The sequence below is a fragment of the Lutra lutra genome, chromosome 2 (genome assembly GCF_902655055.1).
Source record: "Lutra lutra chromosome 2, mLutLut1.2, whole genome shotgun sequence".
NCBI classification, from domain to species: Eukaryota; Metazoa; Chordata; class Mammalia; order Carnivora; family Mustelidae; genus Lutra; species Lutra lutra.
In genome coordinates this window covers 140,452,360-140,474,368 of record NC_062279.1, presented here as the reverse complement: position 1 = coordinate 140,474,368, position 22,009 = coordinate 140,452,360, and the positions used below count along the sequence as shown (strand labels likewise).

The 22,009-nt window shown below is 54.0% G+C and overlaps 1 long non-coding RNA gene across 1 annotated transcript; it reads left to right on the top strand.

Moving 5' to 3' along the window:
• The first annotated feature begins 2,139 nt into the window (after window positions 1-2,139).
• On the top strand, window positions 2,140-10,598 carry LOC125092736 (uncharacterized). Its single transcript, XR_007125059.1, has 3 exons — window positions 2,140-2,156; window positions 3,537-3,654; window positions 10,585-10,598. It is a non-coding gene; the product is annotated as an uncharacterized LOC125092736 (long non-coding RNA).
• The last annotated feature ends 11,411 nt before the right edge of the window (window positions 10,599-22,009 follow it).

Genomic DNA, 22,009 nt, shown 5'->3' with positions numbered 1-22,009 from the left:
GAAACTCTGATGGGCACAGTTTCCTCCTGGGTGGCAGCCAGAGTCCTGGGGTGTGGCTCAGGTGTCCCCAATCTGGAGGGGTTGGGGGCCAGTTCTCTGGGGACAGAAGCCTGAAAAGCCATCGTAGGGTTAGGGTTAGGGCCTAGGGGCATAGCAGACTCAACCTTCTAGTACTGAAGCGGGTTCCCTGATGGGCTGAGTCAAGAACGGGAGTCAAGTGGCACATTGGGCTCTGGGTTTTGTTGTCGTGTGGGCTGTCTGAGGTGAAGGTGGCCTCAGGAATGCATGTGGCTCTCTCGTGATCTGAGGGTTCTGGGCAGCTCCGAATGGAGGGGTTTCCTCCTGGATGGCAGGTGGCATCCTTAAGTGTGGCTCAGGGGTTCCCAATCTGGAGGGCTTTTTGGCCAGGTCTCTAGGCATGGAAGCCTGAAAACAAAAACTAGGGTTAGAGTTCGGGCTTAGGGGCATTACAGGCCCGATCTGACAGTGATGAGGCGGGCTCCCCTCAGGACTGAGTGGAGGGCATCTGTCCAGCACTATGGCAGAATCTGGCTTTATGGCTGGGGGCCACTGATGGTTGGGGTGGGTTCAGGGGGGCATGCGTGTTTCTCCTGCTCTGAGGGTTTTGCTCTGATGGGCACGGTTTCTTCCTGGGTGGCAGCCAGAGTCTTGGGGTGTGGCTCAGGTGTCCCAAATCTGGTGGAGTTGGGGGCCAGTTCTCTGGGGATGGAAGCCTGAAAAGACATCATAGAGTTAGGGTTAGGGCCTAAGGGCATGGCAGACCCAATCTGCTGGTGCTGAGGCAGGTTTCCTGATGGGCTGAGTCAAGAACCAGAGTCAAGCAACACGTCGGGCTCTGGGTTTTGTTGTCGTGTGGGCTGTCTGCGGTGGAGGTGGCCTCAGGAATGCATGTGGCTCTCTTGTGATCTGAGGGTTCTGGGCAGCTCCAAATGGAAGGGTTTCCTCCTGGATGGCAGGTGGAGTCCTTAGGTGTGGCTCAGGGGTTCCCAATCTGGAGGGTTTGTTGGCCAGATCTCTGGGCCCAGAAGCCTGAAAACACAAACTAGGATTTGGGTTAGGGCTTAGGGGTATCTAGGCCCGATCTGCTGGTGCAGAGGAGAGAACCCTGGGGGCTGAGTCGAACACAGTGGTCAGGAAGCACGTCAGGCTGTGAGTTTGTGACAGGGGGTGGTGTGGTTGGGGGTGTCCTCAGGGAGGCATGCAGGTTGTTCCACTCCTAGGGTTCTGCATAGCTTCGAATGGCACGGTTTCCTCCTGGGTGGCAGGCGGACTCCTGGGGTGTGGCCCAGAGGTCCCCAATCTGGAGGGACAGTGCCAGTGTGGCTTTAGACCTGGGGAGGGTTTAGGAGCTGCATTAGGAGTCTGTGGAAGGCCCGGCAGTGCCGACTCACGCCACTGGAGGGCATGGTGAGCTGTGGTGCAAGAGACCGTGGTAGGCGTGGCAATGCTGCTTGCCACAACTGGAGGCAGAGGCGAGCTGCCAGTGGGAAACACACCAGAAGAAGAGTCCCTGCAGCCTGCTGGCTCTGAGGGCAGTGGGGTGGTGCTGGGTGAGAGACCCTGAAACGTGAGGCACTGCAATTTGTTTTTACAGGACGGAGTGTTGAGCTGAAGACTCTGTTTCCCCAGGCTCAAGAGTGGTGGTAACAACCGCTGGAGCCAGGCCCCCACATAGCACTGTGCCCCGTTGCCCCTGGTTTGTGCTGGGTTGTGCCCCAGGTAATGTGCTGTCAGGATGGTTCAGTAGGGTCCTCCCGGTGGGCGTCTGGAGCCAGGGGGAACCAAACCTGACACATGGTGCCTTTGGAACCAAGGATTTGAGTGTTTGTTTGGAGGAGTATATTTCTTCTCCCAAAAGGACAAGGGCATCGGCTGGCTTTAGAAGGAAGTTAATGACCACTTAAGAAAACACAAGCATATGTTTCTCCTTCTGGGAATTGGAGCAGGTGTGTAGGCTTTAGGTGGGAGGTGCCTGCTTATGCCCACCTGACAACACTTCTTCACTCTGGCTCCACAAGACCTGAAGTTTGAAAATCAGCGTCTGAGTCAGTCATGCAGCTTGTCCCAGAACATCGGCGTTCAGAGAATACAGCAAGTCCATGGGGCACAATATCACATCCATGCCAGGATGGGAGGTAAAACTTCTCTTTCACCCCAAACATCCTGGGTTTTCTCTTGTCTCCAGTGAAGCCAAAAAGTCACACTAACGCAGCTATCAGCAATGGTGAGTGGGTGCTAGAGTTCCTGAGTTTCCTTGCAGGAAGCACCTGGCAGGGGATCTCATTTTCTCTGTTTATTTCTGGCTTACAAAGGTATTTGGAACATCTCTTTCCTAGGCAATTCCTTGGATTCAAAAGGGAAGATGAGATGGATTCAGTGTGTGTTTGGAACCTAGAATGCGTTCCTTCATGTAACAGTGTTTATTCCACCGGTCCTAGGCTTTGGTGGAATGGCCGACATCTAGAGTGAGGTGCCTGTTTGTGGTTAGAGGCTTGGATGATGGCTTCTCCTTTGTCCAAGGTGATGTACCCCAATGGATTCATCTTTTTTATCCAAAGAGTTCTGATGAGGGCAGAGGGAAAATTCAGAAGGATTCCAAGGAGGCTTGGATGATTGAAAAGGGAAGCTTGACTTTCTAGTTTCACTCAGTGGCCCATCTAGAGAGTTGGCCATGGCATCCTTTCTCTGCAGTTTCATGGGTGGTGAAGTCAGAAGGAGAGTCTTTGGGAATTCCCCTGGATAGAGTCATTCTGGTGGCTTCACAGGGCATGGCGTCAGGAATCCTGGGGTGAATTTCTGGGGCTGCTTGCCAGACACTGGGTGAATCATGTTATCCCCCAGGTTTTCTGTTTCCCCCTTAGGAAATTGCTGGCAGGGAATGTTCTGCTCCCAGCGGAACCCTCCTGCACTGTCGGTGGGCATGCAGGTTGTTGCAGCCGCTCTGGAAAAGAGCATGTGGTTCCTCTGAAAGCTAAGAACCAAACAGCCCTGGGATCCAGCAACTGCCCTCCAAGATATTTCCCTAAAGGGCACAAAAATGCACATTCAGTGGGGTACGAGCACCGTGATATTTACAGCAGCATTATCAACCATAGCGACATGATGGAGGGAGTCCCAATGTCCATTTACTGATGAGTGATTTTATATATATGTATATATATGAACGTAGATATATAATCTCCCACATCTTCTTAAAGGAGTAGGAGCCAGGTTTAGAAAGAATGAAAGAATGAAATCTTACCATTTGCAAGGATGTGGATGGATCTAGAGTGGATTTAGCTAAGCAAAATCAGTGAGAAAAGACCAATAGCCTATAATTTGACTTCTATGGAATTTCAGAAAGAAAGCAGATGAACATAGTGAGGAGAGAAAGATAGGTTAATGAGGAAGCAGACTCAAATTTAGAGCACAAACTGAGGGTTGCTAGAGGGCAGGGGAGTGGAGGGGAAGGGTTAAATGGGTGACGGCTGTTAGGGAGGGTGCTTGTTGTGATGGGCTCTGGGTGTTCTATGCAGGTGAGGAATCACAAAATCCTACTCCTGAAGCAAAGGAATGAACACTGCATGGAAACAAATTGGAATTGAAGTCAAGGAAGGAAAGAAGAAGACCATGTTCTACTTCATGAAGGGTGAGGTAAAAGTTGAGTGATTTTCACTCTCCTGTTCTGTCAATGATCATTTTCAATCACACTGTGGTAGGATACACTAGTTTCTGATTGCATAAGGAGCCCTCAGAAAGCTGCCAGGAAAGATTCAGATGTCAGAGCATGTCCATGTTCCACTGATATGTTCCTTCCAGTTTGCCCAGGTACAAAGGTAAGTGGAGAGAAATAAGGCAGAAGAGGAAAGGAGGTGTTAAGCATTCAGGAGGTAGCCTTCCCCCTTTCTCATGACAGCCTTGGGCTGGTGTAAATTGAGAAGAAGGAGAGGGGGGGGATCCCAGAGTGTTGCGGCAGGCAGGGGAGTTTCAAGTCGCCTAGAGCTGACAGGGGTCCCTGAGGAGAGCTGAGCTATGGGTGTGGCAGGCCCAAACTGCTGGTCCGGAGGTGGGTTCCCCGAGGAGCTGAGTTGAGGATGGGGGTCAGGTGGCACGTCAGGCTCCGGGGGGCTGCAGAATGTGGGGGAGTACTCGTGGGGACACACAGGTTTCTCCAGCTCTGAGGGTTTTGTGCAGCTCCAAATGGACTGGTTTCCTGGTGGGTGGCAGGCGGGTTCCTACGGTGTGACTCCAGGTTCCCAACCCAGAGGGCTTGGGGGACAGGCCCCTGTAGAAGGAAGCCTGAAAACGCAACTTAGGGTTAGGGTTATGGCCTCGGGGAATGGTAGGTCCGATCTGCTGGTGTTGATGCAGGCTCCCCTCAGGGTTGAGTTGAGGGAATGCGTCCTGTAGTGTGGCAGAATCAGGGTCTCTGGCCAGGGGGACCGCTGATGGTGGGAGTGGATTAGAAGGGCATGCAGGTTTTTTCCTCTCTGAGGGCACTGTGGAGCTCCAAACAGCATGGTCTACCCCCGCACAACAGTCGGATTCTTGGGTTGTCACAGAGGGGTCCTTAATCTGGGGAGTTTGGGGGCCAGGCTTCTCGGGGTGGAAGCTTGAAAACAGAAACTAGAGTTATGGTAAGGAGTTCGGGGCAAGGCAGGCTCGATCTGCTGGTGCTGAGGCAGGCTCCCCAGTGGGCTGACATCAGGGTGGGCATCAGGCGACACGTCAGACTCCGAGTTTGTGTCCATGGAGGCTACAGAAGCTGGGGGTGTCCTCAGAGTGGCATGCATGTTTCTCCCAGTCTGAGGGTTCTGCAGAGCTCCAAAGGGCACAATTTCCTCATGGGTGGGGGGCGCAGTCCTGGAGTGTCACTGAAGTGTCCTTAATCTATGCCAGCATGAGTCTCAGAGGTGCCCATCAGCAGGCTTGGTGAACAGGCCTCTGGGCATGGAAGCCTGTCCACCCCACCTAGGGTTAGTGTTAGGGCCTAAGGGCATGGCAGGCCCAATGTACCAGTGCTGATGTGGGCTCCCCTCATGGCTGAGTCCAGGGCATGTGTCCGGAGGCACAGCAGTTTCTGGTTTTATGGCCATGGGGTCCTCTCATGGTGGGGGTGGCTTTAGGGGGGCTTACAGGTTTCTCCCCATCTGAGGGTTCGGCGCAGCCCCAAACCACAAGATCTCCTCCCACGTGGTGGATGGAGTCCTGTGGTGTCGCTCAGTAGTCCGTAATATGGGGGACATGGGGCGGATCTCTTTGGATGGAAGCCTGAAAACCCAAACTAGGGTTATGGTAAGGGTGTAGGGGCATGGCAGGCCCAATCTGCCAGTGCCGAGGCAGGCTCCATGGTGGGCTAAGTTGAGGTTGGGCACCAGGCGTGGGTGCGGATTCTGGGTTTGAATCCAGGGGGTCACAGATGCTGGGGGTGGCCTCAGGGGGCATGCAGGTTTCCCCACTCCGAGGAATCTGTGCAGCTCCCAATGGCACCACTTCACACTAGGAGGCCGGGACGTGCTGGGGTAAATCTCAGGCATCCCCAATCTGATGGATGTGGGGGCCAGGCCTCAGGGTATTGAAGCCTGTATACCCCACCTAGGGTTAGGGTTAGGGCCTAGGGACATGGCAGGGCTGATTTGACAGTACTGAAGTCAGCTCCCATCCAGGCACAGTTTAGGACATTTGTCTGGCCACCCCGAAGAATCAGGGTTTGTCCCCGGGGGGCCGCCAATGGTAGTGGTGTCTTTAGGGGGACATGCAGGTTTCTCTCCCTCTGAGGGCTCAGCACAGCTCCAAATGGCATGGTTTCCATCCGTGTGGAGGGTGGATTCCTCGGGTGTCTCTCAGTGATCCTTCATCCAGGGGGCCTGGGGGCCAGGCTCCTCAGAATGGAAGTCTGAAAACTCAAAGTAGGGTTAAGGTTAGGGCCTTGGGTCATTGCAGGCCATATCTGCTGGATCTGAGGCGGGCTGCCCTCAGGGATGAATTGTGGGCATACCTCAGTGTCACAGTATATGGCTTTATGGCCAGGGGGGCCGCGATGGTCAGGATAGCTTTATGGGTACATGCAGGTTTCACCCCCTTTGAGGGTTGACACAGCTCCAAGCAACATGAATTCCTACCACGTGGCATGTGGAGTCGTGGGATGTCACTCAGACCTCCTTTATCCAGGGAGCTGTGGGGCCAGGATCCTTGGAATGGAAGCATGAAAACTGAAACTACGGTTTATATAGAGCCTTGGGGCATGGTAGGTCAGATCCTCTGGGACCGAGGCAATCACCCAGGGGCTCAGTAGCGAGAGGCATTGGATTTGCATAACCTGGCTCATAGAGGGCTTTCCCAGAGTTCATGCCGAGAACAATGAGGACCCGAATCTAGACAAAGGCCCTGACCCTGTAGACATGTGCTGCAGGAAGCGAGTTCACCAGGGAATTTCTGGCCAATTCTCAGGAGCATTCTGCCCAAATCCATATCGTTAGAATTTGCTGACGTTGTGGGGCAAATCGGACTGCCTGTAACCCATGGACTAGAGCGATTTCTCACTCAGTGCATGGCACGGCCATCAGGAAAACATGCTGAGACTATGCTGCTAAGAGTGGGGGATGGCCTTGTGGTGGGGACAAGCAGGTGTCTCCCACTATGAGGGGTTTCTGCAGCTCCAAAAGGCACTGTTTCCACTTAGGTGGGGGGAGGACTCATGGGGAGTGTTTCAGGGCTCCCCCAGGAGAGGATTAGAGGGACAGGTCCCTGGAAAAGGAATACTGAATAACCAGGAGAGGTCTAGGACCCAGAAATAGGGGCATGGCAAACACCATCTGCCAATACCACGCAGGGTACCACAGGAGGCTAAGAAGCAGGAGGTATTAGCCTTGCCTGTGCCTGACTCACGGAGGGATTTCTGGTCGGGTTTGTGCCAAGACTAATCGGGATCCTGGGCTAGGCCCAGGGGGTGGCCCTGCAGACATGCGACACCCGAGGCGAGTTCGCCAGGTGTTTTCTGGCCAATTCTCAAGAGCGTTCTGGCTAAATCAGGATGAATGTGGGCAGAATGCTTGTGGGAATGGCCGGTGTTGGGCGGGCCTGTGGACCGGCCTGTCCCCCCGTGGCCGAGGGCCCTTTCTCACTCGGGGCATGTCGCGGCCACCCATAAACGAGCCGAGACGATGCAGCCCATCCAGCGGCCCAGCGCAGGGGAGCTTTCCCGGAGCAGACTTGAGGGAGGGGTTGTGGCCGGGCATCCTCCTCCACCTTTTCGGGCCACTGGGACACCGAAGGTTGGGGCTGGCCTCAGTGCGGGCACCAAGGTTTCTCTCCTTCTGAGGCTTTTCCACAGCTTCAACAGGCACTGATTGCACCGGGGTGGTAGGGGGAGTCCTGGCGCGGGACTCATGGTTCCCCAGATGGAGGCCCCGAGGGACAAGACCCTGGAAATGGAAGGCTGAGGAAGCAGGTGAGGGTTCATGCCCGGGCCTCAGGGCTGTCCCTGCCCCATCTGCCAGTGGCAGGGAGGGGACCCCCGGAGGCTGAGGAGCAGGAGGCATCAGCCTCGCTGGAGCCTGACTCCAGAGCAGAGATGAGGGAGGGGTGGTGGCCGGGCGTCCGCCTCCGTCTTTTTGGGTGGCTTGGGCGCCCAAGGATGGGGCTGACCTCAGTGCGGGGCATGAAGTTTTCTCTCGCTCCGAGGATTGTCCGAAGCACCGAAAGGCACCATTTGCGCCGAGGTGGTAGGGGTAGTCATGACGCAGGACTCAGGGTTGCCCAGGTCCCTGAAGGACAGGACCCTGGAAAAGGAAGGCTTTGAAGGCAGTCGAGGTTTCTGGCCTGGGCCAAGGTCAGGACCGTCCCCATCGGCCAGCGTCAGGGAGGGGACATCTGTAGGAGCTCTTTGGGTTCAGAGATGAGGGAGGGAACCCAGCTGAACGTCAGCCTCTCTGTTTGCAGCCTGGTGGGGCGCCAAAGGTAGGGATGACCTCAATGGGGGCATGCAGGTTTCTCCTGCTTTGAGGGTTTTGTGCAGCTTCAAAGGGCCCGGTTTCCTCCTGGGTGGCAGGCAGAGTCATGGGTTGTGGCTCACAGGTCCACAATTCAGGGGGCTTGGTGACCAGGCCCCTCAGGATGGACGCCCGAGAAACCAAACTAGGTTTAGGGTTAGGGCCTAGCGGCATGGCATGACTGATCTCCTGGCACTGATGTGGTCTCCCCTCGGCTTAGTTGATGGCATGCATCCAGCTGTGTGGCAGAATTTGGCTTTATGGCCAGGGGGACCACCATGGTTGGGGTGGCTTAAGGGGGGCATGTAGCTTTCTCCCCCTCCAAGGGCTCTGAGTAGCTCCAAATGGTACGGTTTCATACTGCATGGCTGGTGGAGTCCTGCGTGTCACTCAGAGGTCCTTAATCTGGGGGGCTTGGGAGCCAAACCCCTCAGAATGGAAGCCTGAACCCAAATTAGCAATAGAGTTAGGGCCTAGGGGCAATACAGACCCGATCTTCCAGCGCTAAGACAGTCTCCCTTCAGGGCTGAGTTGAAGGCATGTGTCTAGTGCCAGGCAGAATTGAACTTTATGGCCAGGGGGTCTGCTGATGGTGGGAGTGGCTTTAGGGGGCATGCAGGTTTCTCCTCCTCTGAGGGTTTGGAGCAGCTCTCTACCACAAGGTTTCCTCCTGCGTGGTGGGTGGAGTCCTGGGTTCTCGCTCAGGGATCCTTAATCCAGGGGCCTTGGGGGCCTGGCCTCATGGGATGAAAGCCTGAAAATCCAAACTAGGGTTAGGGTTAGGGCCTAGGGGCATGGCAGGGTCGATCTGCCTGTGATGAGACTGGCTCCCTGGTTGCTGAGTTGAGGGTGGTTGTCAGGCGGTGTATTGGAATTCTGGTTTGTGTCTAGGGGGTGCGCAAATGCTGGGGGTGGCCCAGGTTCATACAGTTTTCTCCTGCTCTGAGTTTTCTGTGCAGCTCCAAATGGCACAGTTTCACCCTAGGCAGCTGGCAGTGTGCTGGCGTGAGACGTAGGCGTCCCCAATCTGACGGGCTTGGGAGCCAGCCCTCTGGGCACAGAAGCCTGTACACCTGACCTAGGGTTAGGCTTAGGGCCTAGGGGCATGGCAGGCCCTATCTGACAACACTGAGGCAGGCTGCCCTCAGGGCTGAGTTGAGGGTATGTGTCTGGCGGCATGGCAGACTCTGGCTTCATGGCTGAGGGGGGCGGCCACGAATGGTGGGGGTGGCTTTAGCAAGGCATGCAGGTTTCTCCTGCTCTGTGGGTTTTGTGTAGCTCCTAATGGCACAGTTTCTTCCTGGGTGGCAGCCAGAGTCCTGGGGTGTGTCTCAGGTGTCCCCAATCTGGAGGGCTTGGGGGCCATGTCTCTGGGGACAGAAGCCTGAAAAGCCAACATAGGATTAGGGTTAGGGCCTAGGGGCATGGCAGGCCCAATCTGCCATTGCTGAGGCGGGATCCCCATGGGCTAAGTCAAGGACGGGGTCAAGCGGTATGTCAGTCTTTGGGTTTTGTTGCCATGTGGGCCCTCAGAGGTGAGGGTGGCCTCTGGAATGCATGTGGGTTTCTCCTGGTCTGAGGGTTCTTGGTAGCTCCAAACGGCATGGTTTTCTCCTGGATGGTAGGCGGAGTCCTTGGTTGTGGCTCAGGGGTTCCCAATCTGAGGGATTGTTGGCCATGTCTCTGGGCACGGAAGCCTGAAAACACAACCTAGGGTTTGGGTTAGGGCTTAGGGGTATCCAGGCCCTACCTCCTGGTGCTGAGGCTGGATCCCCAGGGGCTGAGTCGAACATGGGGGTCAGGAAGCACATCAGGCTGTCAGTTTGTGACTGCAGAGACTGTCAAAGTTAGGGGTGTCCTCAGGGAGGCGTGTGGGTTTGTTCCATTCTGAGGGTTCTGCTCAGCTTCGAATGGTACAGTTTCCTTCTGGGTGGCAGGCAGACTCCTGGGGTGTGACCCAGAGGTCCCCAATCTGGAAGGACACTGCCAGTGTGGCTTTAGACCTGGGGAGGATTTGGGAGCTGCATTAGGAGTCTGTGGAAGGCCCGGCAGTGCCGATTCATGCCACTGGAGGGAGTGGTGAGCCGTGGTGCGAAAGACCCTGGAAGCCATGGCAATGCTGCTTGCCACCACTGGAGGCGGTGGCGAGCTGCCATGGGAAACACACCAGAAGAGGAGTCCCTGCAGCCTGCTGGCTTTGAGGGCAGTGGGATGGTGCTGGGTGAGTGACCCTGAAACGTGAGGCACTACAGCTTGTTTTTATAGGACGGAGTGGTGAGCTGTATAGTCTCTGTTTCTCCAGGCTCAAGAGTGGTCATAAGAAACCCTGGAGCTGGGCCCCCACTCAGCATTGTGCCCTGTTTACCCAGGTTTGCACATTATCTGCTGTCAGGATGGTTCAGGAGGGGACTCCCAGTTGGGCTCTGGAGCCGGGGGAAACCAAACCCGACTCATGGTGCATTTGGAACTGAGGAGTTGAGTGTTTGTTTGGAAGAGTATGTTTGTTTCTCCAAAAAGGACAAGGGCATTGGTTGGCGTTAGAAGGAAGTCAATGACCACTTAAGAAACAAGCATGTGTCTCTTCTTCTCCCAGCAATCGGAGCAGGTGTGCAGGCTTTAGGTGGGAGACGCCTGCTTATCCACACCTGACAACCCTTCTTCACTCTGGCTCCACGAGACCTGAAGTTTGGAAATCAGCATCCGAGTCAGTCATGCAGCTTGTCCAGGACATCATCGTTCAGAGAAAACAGTGGGCCCATGGGGCACAATGTCACATCCATGTCAGGATGGGAGGTAAAAGTTCTCTTTTACCCCAAACCTCCTGGGCTTTTCTCTGGTCTCCAGTGGAGCTCACAAATGGCACACTGAACCAGCTATAAGCAATCTAATGTGGGTGCCAGAGTTCCTGAGTTTCTCTGCAGGGACCACCTGGCAGGGATCTCATTTTCTCTGTTTATTTCTGGCTTACAAAGGTATTTGGAACATCTCTTTCCTAGGCAATCCCTTGGATTCGACAGGGAAGATGAGATTGACTTGGTGTGTGTTTTGAACGTAGAAAGTATTCCTTCATCTAACAATGTTTATTCCACTGGGCGTAGGCTGTGGTGCAATGGCCGACATCTAGAGTTATGTGGCTGTTTGTGGTCAGATAGAGACTTGGATGATGGCTTCTCCTTTGTCCAAGGTGATGTATCCTAATGGATTCATCTTTGCATCCAAAGAGTTCCAATGAGGGCAGAGGGAAAATTCAAAATGATTCCAAGGAGCCTTGGACAATTGAAAAGGGATGCATGTCTTCCTAGGTTCACTCAAACGGCTATATATGGTTGGACATGCTGTATTTTCTCTGCAGTTCATGAAGTCAGAAGGAGAGTCTTTGGGAATTTCCCTGGATAAAGGCAGTCTGGTGGCTTCAAGGGACTTGGCGTCAGTAACCCTGGGGTAAATTTCTGTGGCTGCTTGCCTGATGCTCGGTGAGTCAGGTTATCCCACAGGTTTTACATTTCCTCCTCAGGAAATTGCTGGCAGGGAATGTTCTGCTTAAAGTGGAACCCTCAGGGGCACCTAGGTGGCTCAGTGGGTTAAGCCACTGCCTTCGGCTCAGGTCATGATCCCAGGGTCCTTGGATCGAGCCCTACATTGGGCTTTCTGCTCAGAGGGGAGCCTGCTTCGCTCTCTCTCTCTGCCTGCCTCTCTGCCTACTTGTTACCTCTGTCTGTCAAATAAATAAATCTTAAAAAAAAAAAACCAAAATGGAACACTCCTTCACTGTTGGTGGGCATGCGGGTTGTTGTAGCCACTCTGGAAAAGAATATGGTGTGTCCTCCAAAGGCTAAGAACTGAACAACACTAGGATCCAGCAATTGCCCTCCTAGGTATTTCCCTAAAGGGCACAAAAATGCACATTCAGTGGGGTAGAAGCACCATGATATTTACAACAGCATTATAAACCATAGTAAAACAATGGAGGGTGTCCAAATGTCCATTCACTGATGAGTGATTTTATATTTATATAGATATATATATCTACACACACACACACACGCACATGCACACGCACACACGTATATATATAGGTATGTATATATATATATATATATATATATATATATATATATATATATATATAACCTATATATATATATAGGTTTATATATATGTGTGTGTGTATGTATGTGTATTCATTCTCCAACATCTTCTTAATGGAATAGGAGCCAGGTTCAAAAAGGATGAAATCTTACCATCTTCAGGGATGTGGATGGATCTACAGTGGATTTAGCTAAGTAAAATCAGTAAGAAAAGACCAAAAGCCTCTAACTTGACTTCTATGGAATTTCAGAAAGAAGACAGATGAACATAGTGAGGGGAGAAAGGCCAATGACGAAACAGACTCTAACCTAGAGCACAAACCGAGGGTTGCTAGAGGGCAGGATTGTGGGGGAAAGGGTTAAATGGGTGACAGCTATTAGGGAGCGTACTTGCTGTGATGAGCTCTGGGTGTTCTATGCAGGTGAGGAAATCACAAAATCCTACCCCTGAAGGAGACGAATGAACACTGTATGGAAACGAATTAGAATTGAAGTCAATGAAGAAAAGAAGACCATGTTCTACTTCATGAAGACTGAGGTAAGACGGAATGACTTTTGCTCTCCTGTTCTGTAGCTGATTGTTTTGAAACACCCTATGGCAGGATACACTAGTTTCCTATTGCATAAGGAGCTTTCAGAAAGCTGCCATGAGAGATTAGATCTCAGAGCATGTCCATGTTCCATTGATATGTTACTTTCAGTCTGCCCAGGTACAAAGGTAAGTGGAGAGAAATATGGCAGAAGAGGAAAGGAGATATTAAGCATCCAGGAGGTAGCCTTCCCCTTTCTCATGAATGCCTGGGCCAGTGTAAATTGAGAAGAAGGAGGTGGGTTCCAGAGCTTTGCCACAGACAGGGGAGTTCTAGGTCTGCCTAGAGCTGGCAGGGGTCCCTGAGGAGAGCTGAGCTAGTGGCGTGGCAGGCCCGAACTGCTGGTGCTGAGGTGAGTTTCCCAAGGAGCTGAGTTGAAGATGGGGGTCAGGTGGTGCATCAGGATCTGGGTTTGTAGTCGGGGGTCTGCAGAACATGGGGGAGTCCTCCTGGGGGCATGCAGGTTTCTCTGGCACTGAGGATTCGCACAGCTCCAACGGGACAGTTTCCTGCTGGGTGGCAGGTGGACTCCTACAGTGTGGATCCAAGTTTCCCAATCTAGAGGGCTTGGGGGACAGGCCCTTGGTGAAGGAAGCCTGAAAGCACAACATAGGGTTAGGGTAGTGGCCTTGGGGAATGGCAGGCCTGATCTGCTGACACTGAGGTGGGACACCCTTGGGATTGAGTTGACAGAGTGTGCCCTACAATGCAGAAGAGTCAGGGTTTCTGGCCAGAGGGACAGATGATGGTGAGGGTAGCTTTAGAGGGGCATGCTGGTTTCTCCCTCTATGAGGGAACTGTGGATATCCAAATGGCATGGCTTCCCCCTGCATGGCAGTCAGGTTTCTGACTTGTTACAAAGGGGTCCTGAATCTGGGGAGTTTGGGGGCCAGGCCTCTTGGGATGGAAGCCTGAAATCAGAAACCAGAGTTATGTTAAGGGCCTAGGGGCATGACATTCTCAATCTGCTGGTGCTGAGGTGGGCTCCCTGGTGGGCTGACGTCAGGGTGGGTATCAGGTCACACGTCAGACTCCGAGTTTGTGTCCAGGGTGCCAGAGAAGCTGGGGGTGACCTCAGGGTTGCATGCAGGTTTCTCCCACCCTGAGGGTTCTGCAGAGCTCCAAATGGCATGGTTTCCTCCCCTGTGGCAGACGCAGTCCTGGGGTGTCACTGAGGCGTCCTTAATCTATACCAGCATGAGTCTCAGCGGTGCCCAATCTGGCGGGCTTGGGGGACAGGCCTCTGGGCATGAAAGCCTGTACACCCCACCTAGGGTTAGGTTTAGGGCCTAAGGGCATTGCAGGCCCAATGTGCCGGTGCTGATGCGGGCTCCCCTAAGGGCCGAGTTGAGGGCATTGATCTGGCGTCGCAGCAGAATCCGGTTTTATGGCCATGGGGGTGACTCATGGTGGGGGTGGCGTTATGGGGGCTTGCAGATTTCTCCCCATCTGAGGGTTTGGCACAGCTCCAAACCACAAGGTTTCCTCCTGTGTGGCAGGTGGAGTCCTGTGGTGTCACTCAGTAGTCCTTAATCTGGGGGACGTTGGGGCCAGGCCCCCTGGGATGGAAGCCTGAAAACCTGAACAGGGGTTCTGGTAAGGGCCTAGGGGCATGGTGGCCTGATCTGCTGATGTTGAGGTGGAGTCCCCTCAGGGCTGAGTTGAGGGCATGCTTCTGGCAGCTCAGCAAAATCCGGTTTTATGGCCAGGGGGGCCGCAGATGGTGGGAGTTCCTTTAGAGGGGCAGGTTTCTCCCCCTCTGAGGGTTCAGCACAACTCCAAACGTCACAGGTTACTACTGTGTGGTGAGTGGAGTCCTGGGGTGTATGTCAAGGTTCCTTAATCCAGGAGGCTTTGTTGCCTGGACCCTCAGAATGGAAGCCTGAAAACCTAAACTAGGGTTAGGGGCTAGGGGCATGGCAGGCCCGATCTGCCAGTGCTGAGGTGGGATCCCCTATGGGCTGAGTTGAGGGTATGCATTTGGTGGCGGGATGGAATCCAGTTCTATGGCCAGAGGGGCTGCGATGGTTGGGGTGGCTTTAGGGTGGCATGCAGGTTTCTTCCCCTCTGAGGGTTCATTGCAGCTCCAAACCACAAGGTTTCCACTCGTGTGAAAGGCTGTGTCCTGTGGTGTTGCTCAGAAGTCCTTAATCCGGGGGGCGTGGTGGCCAGGCCTCTTGGGATGGAAGCCTGAAAATCCAAACTAGGGTTAGGGTTAAGGCCTAGGGACATGGCAGGCCCGATCTGCTGGAATTGAGGTGGTCTCCTGGGTAGGCTGAATGGAGGGCGGGAATCAGGCAGGAGTTGTGGTCTGGGTTTGTGTCTCAGGGGCAAAGAAATTGGTGGTGTCCTCGGGGTACATGCAGCTTTCTCCTGCTCTGAGGTTCCTGCACAGTTCCAAATAGCACCATTTTGCCCTAGGAGGCCAGCAGAGTGCTGGTGGGAATCTCAGGCACCCCCAGTCTGATGGGCTTGGGGTACAGAAGGATGTACACCCCACGTAAGGTTAGGGTTAGGGTCTAGGGTTATGGCAGGCCCAATCTGCCGGTGGTGAGATGGGCTCCCCTCAGGGCTGAATTGAGGGCATGTGTCCAGTAGCTTTCCAGAAACCGGCTTTATGGACTGTGGTGCCACCAATCCTGGGGGTAGCTTTACGGGGGATTGAAGGTTTCTTCCCCTTTGAGGGCTCAGCAGCTCCAAACTGCAAGGTTTCATCCCATGTGGCAGTTGGAGTCCAGCAGTGTCGCTAAGGGGTCCTTAATCCAAGGGATTTGGAGGCTAGGCTGCTTGGGATGGAAGCCTGAAAACCCAACTAGGGTTAGGGTCTTGGGGCAAGACAGGCCGGATCTGCCAGTGCTGAGGTGAGCTCCCTGGAGGGCTGAGTTGAGGGCGGGTGAAAGGTGGCTCATGTGAATCTGGGTTTGTGTTCAGGAGGGGCTCAAATGCTGGGGCTTGCCTAGGGGGGCATGAAGTTATCCCCTGCTCTGAGGTCTGAGTAGCTCCGAATGGCACCGTAATATCATAGGCAGCCAGCAGACTGCCAGAGTGAGTCTCAGTCATCCCTAGTCTGGTGGGTTTGCAGGCTTGGCCTCTCGATACGGAAGCCTGTACATCCAACCTAGGGTTAGGGTTAAGGCCTAGGGGCATGGCAGCTCTGATATGCTTGTGTTGAGGCTGGCTCCCTCAGGGCTGAGTGGAGAACATGCATCTGGCGTTGTGACAGAATCCGGCATTATGTCCGGGGCAATGCCGATGGTGAGAGTGTGTTTAGGTGCTCATGAACATTTCTGTCGTGGCCGGTGCGACAAATTGACCAGGAACGTGAGGGTAAGAGGATGAAGAAAAGAACTTGAGAAGTAGAGAGATGGGGGCAGGAGGAGCACTGAGGAGGATGTCCAACAGTGCTAAGTTTATTCAAAGCATTAAGGCCATATATATAGTGATATTACAATAGGAGAAGCAATACATCTGTGTCTAGTTAAACAACCACGAGTTCCCATAATAAGTTTCACACTTAACTATAAGCAGACCTCGTGACGCCAAATGGCTGATGCCAGTACAATTGTTCTGTATTGATACAGCATACCTGAAAGTAATTTATGGGCTGTACTAGGGCAGCAAGGACCAGCCACGAACTTATGACCCTGACCAAATCATTTCTATCTGACTAGCAAAAGTGTGGGAAGTCACATAGGAGAGCGCACAACACATAGCACAGACCCTTTTTCAGTGCTACTCAACTTTTCCCATTCTAAACCTTTTGTTAGGTTATTCAGACTTTAAAGGAGGCACAAATCTCAAGCCTTATCGTGGCCTCCCACACATTTCTTTCTGGAGGGCAGGCAGAGTCTTGTGGTATGGCCTTGGAAACCCCAGTCTTGAAGGTTAGGGATAGGGTTAGGGGTTATGGTTATGGTTAGGGATAGGGTGAGGGTTAGGGTAAGGGTAAGGGCTAGGGTTATGTCTTAGGGACAATGGTAAGGCTTAGGGTTAAGGGATAGGGTTAGGGTAAGGGTTAGAAAGGTAAAGTTAGGTTTATGGTTAGTGTTAGGGTTAGGGTTTAGGATTAGGGTTATGTATTTGGGACAAGGCATGTCGGATCTACCACCACAAATATGAGCTCACCCAAGGGCGGAGTTGAGGGCGGGACTCAAGAGGCTCCTAGGCCCTGGGTTTTTGTAGTGGAGGGGCAAAAATGTCGGGAATGGCCTCAGGGGAGCATGCTTGTTTCTACGGCTCTGAGGGTGTTAGAGAGCACCAAATGAAACTGTCTCCTCCTGGCTGAGAGGCTGCATCCTGCCTTTACTCTGATGCTCCCATTCATTGGAGAAATTGTGTGTCAGGCCTTGGGCTCCAGAGCCTGAACACCCAACCTAGGGTGGGAGTTTGGTCCTGGGAGAACGGCAGGCCTAATGTGCCAGAGCAGACTCAGGATCTCTGGAGGGCTGTGTTGAGGGCATTGTTCTGGCAGCCCATCAAGCTCCAGGATTGTGGTGTGGGGGTCCTAGGAAGGTGTTGGTGGCTTTAGGGGGCATGAAGGTATCTCCGCCAGCCAGGAGGGTGCTTCACAGGGCCACGTGGTCCAGTTTCGTTGTGAGTTGCAGCCAGTGTCCTGCGTTGGGAATACGGCATCGCTAGTCTGGAAGGCTAGGGTGCCAGGCCTCTGGGGACTCAAACCTGAACACCTAACCTAGGATTAGGGTTTGGTCGTAGGGGCATCTAGAGGCGCTGCGGTGACCTATCCTGAGGACGGAGTTGAGGGTGCGTGCCTGCAGGACCATGAGACTCCTGATTCCTGGCCCTTGAGAGCGCTGGAAGTGGGGGTGACCTTAGGGAGGCAGGCGGGTTTCTCCCCGTCTGCGGGTCCAGCACATTTCTAAAGATTTTATTTATTTATTTGTCATAGAGAGAGAAGCGAGAGTGAGCACAGGCAGACAGAGTGGCAGGCAGAGGCAGAGGGAGAAGCAGGCTCGCTGCCAAGCAAGGAGCCCGATGTGGGACTCGATCCCAAGACGCTGGGATCATGACCTGAGCCGAAGGCAGCTGCTTAACCAACTGAGCCACCCAGGCGTCCCTCTTTCTTTCTTTCTTTTTTTTTTTTTTAAAGATTTTATTTATTTATTTGGGGTCCAGCACATTTCTAAATGGCAGGCTATCCTCCCAGGATCAGGTCCAATGATGAGGCACACAGATCAGGGTTCCCCATCTGGGGGGTTTGGGGACCAGGTGTCAGAGGACATATGCCTGAATACACAACCTGGGCTAGGGTCAGGTTAGGGTTAGGGTTAGGTGTAGGGTTAGGGTTATGTGTTAGGGCCAAGGCATGTTAGATCTGCCAACGCAAATATCGGTTCACCCAAGGGCTGAGTTGAGGGCGGGATTCCAGAGGCTCCTCAGGACCTGAGTTTTTGGCTTGGAGGACCAAATTTGGCTGGAAAGTCCTCAGGAGAGTATGCTGGTTTCTATAGCTCTGAGGGTGTTAGAGAGCACCAAATGAAATGGTCTCCTCCTGGCTGAGAGGCTGTCTCCTGCCATCAGTCTGATACTCCCATCCATGGGAGGAATTGGGTGTCAGGCCTCTGGGGTCCGGAGACTGAACACCCAACCTAGGGTTAGTGTTTGGTCGTGGGAGAACGTCTGGCCTGATGTGCCAGTGCGGACACAGGCTCTCCAGAGGGCTGAGTTGGGGGCATTGCTCTGGCGGCCTGTCAGGCTCCGGGATGTCGTGTGGGGTTCCTCGGAAGGCTTGGGTGGCTTTAGGGGCCGTGGAGGTTTCTCCAGCCAGGAGGGTTCTACACAGGGCCATGTGTTCCGGTTTCCCCGTGGATGGCAGCCAGAGTCCTGTGTTCGGAAAAAGGGGTCCCCAGTCTGGAGGGCTAGGGAGCCACGCCTCTGGGGATGGAAGCCTGAACACCCAACCTAGGGTTAGGATTGGGACGTAGGGGCAGGGCATCCCCACTCTGCTGGTGTTGTGGTGACCCATCCCGATGCCTGAGTTGAGGGCGCATGTCTGCAGGACCATGAGACTCCTGGTTCCTTGGCCTTGGGGGCGCCGGAGGTAGGGGTGACCTCAGGGAGGAATGCAGGTTTCTCCCGCTCTGCAGGTTTAGCACTTTTCTAAATGGCACGGTATCCTCGTGGGATCAGGTGCAATGATGGAGTGCAGCTCAGGTGTCCCCCATCTAGGGGGTTTTGGGACAAATGTTGGAGGAAGGACTCCTGAACATACAACGTGGGCTAGGGTTAGCAATAGAGTTAGGGTTAGGCTTAGGGTTAGGCTTATGTCTTAGGGACTAGACATGTCAGACAAGACATATCGGATCTGCCAGCACAGATACCGACTCACTCAAGGGCCGAGTTGAGAGCGGGACTCAGGAGGCTCCAGGGCCTGGGTTTCTGGACTGGAGGGGCAAAAATGGCGGGAATGGCCTCAGGGAAGCATGCCTGTTTCTAAAGCTCTGAGGGTGTTAGCGCCAAATGAAACGGTCTCCTCCTGGCTGAGAGGCTGCATCCTGCCGTTACTCTGATGCTCCCATTCATTGGAGAAATTGGGTGTCAGGCCTCTGGGGTCCGGAGCCTGAACACCTAGCCTAGGGTTAGGGTTTGGTCGTGGGAGAACAGCAGGCCTGATGTGCCAGTGTGAACTTAGGCTCTCCGGAAGGCTGAGTTGAGGGCATTGTTCTGGCGGCCCGTCAAGCTCTGGGATTGCGGTGTGGGAGTCCTCGGAAAGTTCAGTGGCTTTAGGGGTCATGGAGGTATCTCCCACGAGGAGGGTGCTGCCCAGGGCCACGTGGTCCAGTTTCGTCGTGAGTAGCAGCCACAGTCCTGCTTTGGAAATATGGCATCGCCAGTCTGGAGGGCTAGGGAGCCAGGCCTCTGGGGACGGAAGCCTGAACACCCAACCTAGCATTAGGGTTCGGAAGTAGGGGCATCTAGTGGCGCTGTGGTGACCTATCCTGAGGTCTGAGTTGAGGGTGCATGTCTGCAGGACTATGAGACTCCTGATTCCTGGCCCTTGAGAGGGCCAGAAGTGGGGTGGTCTCAGGGAGGCATGCAGGTTTCTCCCGGTTCTCGGGTCTAGTACATATCTAAAGGACAGGGTATCCTTCCAGAATCAGGTCTGATAATGGGGCACAGCTCAGGGGTTCCCCATCTGGGGGGTTTGGGGACCAGGCGTCAGAGGACGGATGCCTGAACACACAACCTGGGTAGAGTCAGGTTAGGGTTAGGGATAGGTGTAGGGTTAAGGTTATTTGTTAGGGACAAGGCATGTCAGATCTGCCAGCACAAATATCGGCACACCCAAGGGCTGAGTTGAGTGCGGTACTCAGGAGGCTCCTCAGGACCTGAGTTTTTGGCTTGGAGGAGCAAAGTTGGCAGGAAAGTCCTCAGGAGAGTATGCTGGTTTCTACAGCTCTGAGGGTGTTAGCACCAAATGAAATGGTCTCCTTCTGGCCGAGAGGCTGTCACCTGCCGTCAGTCTGATGTTCTGATCCATGGGAGGAATTGGGTGTCAGGGGTCTGGGGTCCAGAGCCTGAACACCCAACCTAGGGTTAGGGTTTGGTCGTGGGAGAACATCAGGCCTGATGTGCCAGGGTGGACTCAGGTTCTCCGGAGGGCTGAGTTGAGGGCATTGCTCTGGCGGCCCATCAGGCTCCCAGATGGTGGTGCGGGGGTCTTCGGAAGGCGTGCGTGGCCCTAGGGGATGTGGAGGTTTCTTTAGCTAGGAGGTTTCTGTACAGGGCTATGTGTTCTGGTTCCATGGGGGCTGGCAGCCAGAATCGTTCTTTGGGAATAAGGGTTCCTTATTCCCAAGGTTACTGGGCCTGGGGGCGCAGGAGATGGGTGTGGTCTCAGGGAGGCAAGCAGGTTTCTCCCGTTCTGCGGGTCCAGCACATTTCAAAAGGGCAGGGTATCCTCCGAGGATCAGGTCCAATGATGGGATGCAGCTCAGGCCTTCCCCATCTGGTGGGTTTGTGGACCAGGCATCGGTGGACAGATGCCTGAACACACAACCTGGGCTTGGGTCAGGTTAGCGGTAGGGTTAGATGTAGGGTTAGGGTTATGTATTAGGGACAAGCCATGTCGTATCTGCCAGAACAGATACCGGCTCACCCAAGGGCTGAGTTGAGGGTGGGACTCAGGGTTTTTGGATTTTTGGACTGGAGGGGCAAAATTGGCGGGAATGGCCTCCGGGGAGCATGCCTGTTTCTACAGATCGAGGGTGTTAGGGAGCATCAAATGTAACGGTCTCCTCCTGGCTGAGAGGCTGCGTCCTGCCGTTACTCTGATGCTCCCATTTATTGGAGAAATTGGGTGTCAGGGCTCTGGGGTCTGGGTCCTGAACACCCAACCTAGGGTGAGAGTTTGGTCCTGGGAGTACGACAGGCCTGATGTGCCAGTGCGGACTCAGGGTCTGTGGAGGGCATTGTTCTGGCAGCCTGACAGGCTCTGAGATTTTGATGTGGGGGTCCTTGGAAGGTGTCGGTGGCTTTAGGGGGCATGGAGATATCTCTGTTGAGGAGGGTGCTGCACAGGACCACGTGGTCAAATTTCGTAGTGAGTGGTAGCCAGAGTCCTGTGTTGGGAATACGGATTCACCAGTCTAGAAGGCTGGGGAGCCAGGCCTCTGGGGAAGGAAGCCTGAACACCCAACCTAGGGTTAGGGTTCGGTCGTAGGGGCATCGAGCGGCGCTGTGGTGACCTATCCTGAGGCCGGAGTTGAGGGTGCGTGTCTGTAGGACCATGAGACTCCTGTTTCCTTGGCCGTAGGGTAGATGGATGTGGGGGTGGCCTCAGGGAAGCATGCAGGTTTCTCCCGCTCTGCAGGTTCAGCACTTTTCTAAATGGCAGGGTATCCTCGTGGGATCAGGTGCAATGATGGGGTGCAGTTTTGGGGCCCCCTATCTAGTGGGTTTGGGGACCAAGCGACGGAGGAAGGATGCCTGAACACACAATGTGGGCTAGGGTTAGCATTAGGGTTAGGGTTAGGCTTATGTCTTAGGGACAAGACATGTCGGATCTGCCAGCACAGATACCGGGTCACCCAAGTGCCGAGTTGAAGGTGGGAATCAGGAGACTCCTAGGTCCTGAGTTGTTGGACTGGAGGGCCAAAAATTGCGGGAATGGCCTCAGGGGAGCATGCCTGTTTCTAAGGCTCTGAGGGTATTACAGGGCACCAAATGAAATGGTCTCCTCCTGGCTGAGAGGCTGCGTCCTGCCGTTACTCTGATGCTTCCATTTATTGGAGAAATTGGGTGTCAGGCCTCTGGGGTCCAGAGCCTGAACACCCAACCTAGGGTGAGAGTTTGGTCGTGGGAGAATGGCAGGCCTGCTGTG